This window comes from Otolemur garnettii, unplaced genomic scaffold (genome assembly GCF_000181295.1).
Source record: "Otolemur garnettii isolate 467f Iridium unplaced genomic scaffold, OtoGar3 scaffold00002, whole genome shotgun sequence".
Lineage (NCBI taxonomy): Eukaryota > Metazoa > Chordata > Mammalia > Primates > Galagidae > Otolemur > Otolemur garnettii.
Genome location: NW_003852397.1, coordinates 54,661,214 through 54,667,252, shown reverse-complemented (window position 1 = coordinate 54,667,252; position 6,039 = coordinate 54,661,214). Strand labels below are relative to the sequence as shown.

At 38.0% G+C, this 6,039-nt stretch overlaps 1 protein-coding gene across 2 annotated transcripts in view; it reads right to left on the bottom strand.

The window, feature by feature from the left end:
* Positions 1-6,039, bottom strand: part of CTDSPL (CTD small phosphatase like) — a 125,697-nt gene that overhangs the window by 18,843 nt on the left and 100,815 nt on the right. The window lies entirely within an intron of this gene.

The window sequence follows — 6,039 nt, the reverse complement described above, 5'->3', positions numbered from 1 at the left end:
GTGGGATTTTATTAAGAACAGGAATGAGTGGTTTGCAACTGAAGTACTGAAGTTTTATCAAACAAATACTGTGCCATTATGTGAATGACAACTAAGAGGGCCTAGGCTTTGGAACCAAAGCTTGGTTTGAATATCAGCTCTGTCACTTTCTTGGTGATAAACTGGGATAAGTAATACTTACCACGAAAGGTTGTGGTTTTTAGTTATAATGGCAGTCAAACTCTCAACATTTTGCCTGCACATATATTGGTGACTATTGTTATTATTAAAATGGATTATACAATGATGAGTGTTTAATTGTAACAACTAGTGTAGCTATGCTGGCCCATTTCCTGATGTTCTATTTTGCCTGAAATCCACTGTGGCATGTAAGTACATTTTAGAACTATGTTTGGAACCACAGTATTTTTTTCCTGTGGCTGAAATTTTTAAAAACTTGAAGAGAAATATGTATCTATGAGCAACATGCCATCTAAAGTTTCCCCAATACTAGGAAACAAATAAAACTGGTCTTAGGTATAGCACCTATCTTGTGCCTGCTCCACTGTGGTATAAAAATGAGTGAACGTGGCATTTTATCCCTTGGATTCTTAGCCTCTGAAAGTTATACTTTAATCCACATGCTGTGTTGTTAGCCAGAAAATCTATTTATATGTCTTTATAGTAGCTGATGCAAATCTTGTGATAAAGAAGTCTTAAGAGTTAATAAAATGCTAGGTATCTTCTGCCAACCTCACTCAATTTAGATTATTTATGTCTTTGGGCCTTGCCTGACTCTGGAAATGATCTGAAGTATTTTAGTTAACTTTGTGACATATTCAACGTCCAATGTTAATGAGTTAATTTTCTGTCCTGCAGGAAGGTCAAACTCTGTTTAATATTTAATGCAAAACAAAACAAGAAAGTATCTATACCTAGACACCGAAGAACAGACAATTTAGTTTCCTCTTTTTTTTTCTTTTCTGTTTAAACTGAGAGTCAATGATCAAAAGTTAATTTTGGACTTTACCTGGTTCAACAGTGAATGTAACACAGGCAGTCAACAAGTTAGGCAAATTTACAAGAACACTGATCACCCTGACAGAGAGGGACTGTCCAGAGACGCCCAGGAAGAGGATACACGTAGGGACTCTCTAATTCTAGAGGGGCTCCCTCTAGTAAGTATCCGTTTCATCCTTTTCCAACATCACTCGAAGAAAAACCCTTTAAGGCCTCCCAACTGCCTTAGTTCTAACTAAAGCTGGCCAAGCAGTCCTCCCTAATCCTGTGGCACTTGGGGGGATGTGGGGTATGCCTTGGAGACAGGCATGGAATTCAGGGACGTCAGAGGGACTCTATTCTTCATTATAATCCAGTGAGTCAGCAGGTTATTTTTTAAAAATTAAACTTGCAAGAAGTTGTTTTGTATCTAAAAGTGTTTTTAAAAGACAGAGTGTAATGAGCTCTTTAAACATATTGGAGGGGATTTGAATTATTTCTATTGTTTGCCTGCAACAGAGCAGAAAGCATGCTTGTGATCAGAATAAAATTTGTTTTAATTTCATCTTTATTACACAATTATATAATAAAAACACATTCTCATTGTGAAGAAAGAGACATTTGAGAGCAAAACACAACTGTTTCTTTTCTATGTTCCTCTTCTTTTTAATTTAGTGTGTTTCTATCTAGTCCTTCTCCTATGCATTTATATACTACTAAAACAATATTTTAACAATTAATTTACTTACTGGCCTGGAAAATAAGGATCTAGAAATTCTATCTCTAGTATATCTGAAAACACTGAAGATCTGCTCAAACTGGCTCAGTTATTTTCCAACAAGAATAAAAATTATTTTCTTAGCATATTTAACTTATACTTTACAAGCATCTCTGGGTTAACGGTAGTAAAACCTTTCACTGTACTATCTCAGAGAGAAAAGATGGAGAAGGGTGAGACTCAGATTAAGCAAGCTATTGATTTTTGCATCTGTGCTGCAGGGAATAAGGCCAAGCTGGGGAGCTACAGGCTAGGAAGATTCCATTAATCCTTCACCATTTCCTAAATGTGCAGTTTCCCCGAGTTTGGCTTTAGTTTAATGCAAATGTTTCAGCCCACGGGTAAGAATTCTTCTGGACAGCTGTGCCCTTGGAAATGCAAGGACGCTCTACAGTGGCAATTCATAGCACTTTTGTTACTTCAACTGATCTGTTCAGGTGATGCTTGACTTATACTAAATTTTCTCTGAAGCCATCATAAAGCCAAAGAACAAGAGAAATCCCAGTTACATAAAGAAGGGCCTTTTCTATACAAAATCATTTGCTCAAATGCACATAGACAGCATTGCTAGAGTAGGGTCGGAGGTGGGGGAGGAAGGGACCATGGCTTTGCTATCTGAGGTTTGGGAACAGTATTCATTTCAGTTCTCTTCCTGGAAGTAAATCTCAAATTTCCTGACCCTGGCTGTGAAATGACAGCCATGAATAGTTAACAGTATGGTTATTTCCTCTATAGTATCCACCCAACAAGCCATATAAATCTCATAGATGTAGTAGCTCTTTTTAGTACATGAGGTTACTGTTTTCTTCAGATTTTCAGACTCAGGTTTGCACACTGTGCTTTCCCAAGCCTCAGAGTTCAGGACAGAGATCTCAGGGCCTACTGAAGGAAGGAAGCAAGGGAAACTCTACACTGGTTTTAACTAGAATAGTTGTTTTGCTTATATGTTCTTCATAATGTTTTAGAGGGAAAAGTACATTATTACCTTATTAAAAGCCTTAGGCAAATAGCATATAAACATAACTGTAAGAAAACAAATTTTTCTGTCCCCTTTTGGCATTTTTATGGCTCACTGGAGTCGGGTCACAGCCCCAGTGGTGTTTCTTCTTGGGAGCAAAGCATTCAAGTGTTCCCTTCAACAAAGGCCACCTAAAGGTCAGTGATTTCTAAGCTTTCTGTCCCTCTGAATCTTTTCCTCACCCATCAATACCTGATTTTCACAAAGCTTCTCAATAAGGAAGGCCCTTATCCTAGCCCATACCTAATGGACAGATGTTATTGAGAGGAATTTTTTTTTTCATTCTTGAGATAATTTACTAAGAAGAACATGTTCCAGCTCCATCCATGTAAACATAAAAGATATAAAGTCTCCATCCTTTTTTATGGCTGCACAGTACTCCATGGTATACATATGCCACAATTTTCTTTTTTTATTAAATCATAGCTGTGTACATTACTGCAATTATGGGGTACAATGTGCTGATTTTTTTTTTTGAGACAGAGCCTCAAGCTGTCCCCCTGGGTAGAGTGCCGTGGCATAGCTCACAGCAACCTCCAACTCCTGGGCTCAAGCGAGTCTCCTGCCTCTGCCTCCCAAGTTGCTGGGACCACAGGCACCTGCCACAACGCCTGGCCATTTTTTTTTGGTTGCAGCCATCATTGTTGTTTGGCGGGCCCGGGCTAGATTTGAACCCGCCACCTTAGGTGTATGTGGCTGGCGCCTTAGCCACTTGAGCCACAGGCGCTGAGCCAATGTGCTGGTTTTAGCTACAATTTGAAATACTTTCATCAAACTGGTTAACATAGCCTTCACAGCATTTTCTTAGTTATTGTGCTAAGATATTTATATTACTAAAAGAGATTTTAAGAATCCAGAAAAAGATGTCATTTCCAATAGGCAAGCAAAAGATCGAAACTCCATGCCTTACACCAAAATAAATTCCAGTTTTTTTTCTTTTTTTTTTTGAGACAGAGTCTCTGGCTTCTGTGGTAGGCTGCCATGGTGTGTCATAGTTCACAGCAACATCAAACACATGGGCTCAAGTGATCCCTCTTGCCTCAGCCTCCTGAGTAGCTGGGACTATAGGAGCCAGCCACAGCACCCAGCTAATTTTTAGAGAGGGGTTCTCAATCTTGCTCTGGCTGAGCTCAAGCTATCCCCCACGTTGGGCTCCTGGAGTGCTAAGATAAATTCCAAAGATCAAAGATTTAAGTGTAAAGATGAAACCATTAAAATACTAGGAGAAAATATAAAATCCAAGAGCCATGAAGGGTGAGATTAATATTTACTCATTTAAAATTAAAGTTTCTTATGGCCAAAATGATTATAAAGGCCAAAAGGTATATCAAATTTTGTGGAAAGCACTAATTTCCTTAAAATTTAAAAAGATAACATAGTATAAAAATGATAAGAAATGAACAGAGAAGAACTTAGGAAGAGTTTTCCAAATTTATTTATAAAGAAATGCAAATCAAATAATAAACTGACACCATTCTTTACTTTCAGATTAGCAAAGGTTAAAACATTTGATAACCATTTTCAGTAAAGGTATGGGACAATTATCATAGACTCTTTGTGGGAATTAGCATAGGCTTTTGGAAGATAATTTGGCTTTAATGTACCAACTATGTAAAAATCTATATTTTGACCTAGTATTTCTATAATTTGAAACTGATCACATAGAACTATCATACAAGTCCATAAACACACAGGTACATGGATATTCTTAAGTATTTATAATAGAAGTGGAAACAAAGTGAACACCATCAGTTACATATAAAACATACTACATATGTTATATACGTACATGCTAATATATATACGTACATACTAATATTTGGGAAGATGTTCATGATCTCTTGCTAAAACAGTTTGCAGAATAGTAGGTACAACACAACTCCATTTGTGTGGGTATACTTGTGTTTGGAAAGTTCTGGAAGGATACACAATATGTATTTAAAGTGGTCATTCCAGGTAGTGGGATTAAGTTAGGGGATTTTTTTTTCTTTCTACTTTTTAAACTTTCAGCACTTTTATATTAATCATGAGCTTGAATTCAATAAAAAATTAAAAGATCAAACCTGTATATATGAACAGAGCAGTATGCAAATGAAAAAAGATGGGTGAGGTGACAAGCAGAGATGGGCAGAGGCACTCCACCTTCAGGGCCGAAAGAAAGCTTTCAGGAGGTCATTGGAATCTGGTTTGGAGGCCAGCACAAGCCAAGACTTCTGGCCCTATGCTGTAGCATCCCAGGCTACCAGGGCTCCTAGCATAGACTGGGTCCCCCAAGGTCCAGAAAGGCCAGCACCACTGCTTATGTGGCCTGGGGCCTTTCAATCAGGTACAAATATTACCCTCTTGAATCCTAGGGCTAAGCTGGTCCTGTGGGTGGGCTTGGGTTCAGTACCACATGCTAAGTGGGGGGGTGTCCCCAATGTGCACATCAATAGAACAGCTTTTCTGGAGGTCATCATTCCTAAGTGCAGGTTACTTCAGCTAGGCTCTGCTTTTTGGAAAGATAGTTCAAAGGTTCATGCAGGCTGATCTAGCATTTCATGTGAAGGACAAAAGCCAGTGGTTTGTTGATCTAATACCAGGATAAATTACAAGGAGAACCTTCTTCTCCTTGTTTATTTTATTCTTGAATTCTATATTTCTGACTATAGATTTGTGGGGAAAGAGTCAAGTTTCCTCAGTGAGGTTTTTACACTTACAAATGCTTCCATTGGGCACTTTACAGATGGCTATGAATTAACTTTGAGAAAAACCAGTAGGAGCAAAGAGACAGGTACTACTTGCTACCTGGTTAATGGAGGTAACTTTGCAGGAAAAATATGTGAAACCATTTTATATAAAAGTTGAAAAGAGTCTCCTGGTATTGACACGATTGGGTATCTCCCCTCAAACACTGGATAAAAAGTTGTGTTGCTTGACTAATCTTTTTGATCAAAGCCAGTTTTCCCAACAAAGCCGAACCCCCTGCATCTAGGCAAAGTCAGAATCACTCCAGAACTCTGGCAACCTGTTAGTTGATGGAGCATTAGAATTTCAAGAAAATGAAATTATCTAAACTTCCTGAGGAATCTGTAAGTGATACACACTACTAAAGTCTTTCCAGTCAACTTATACTCATAAAATCCATTCCTTTCAGTGTAAAGAGGGCTATGTCTCTTTGGTGTTCCCAGAAAACATGTGAAAAAACCCAAAGAAAAACAGATGAACAGATTTGAATCAGGTATTCTGAATCATATGATCTCTTTTTTTTTTTTTTTTTTTTTGA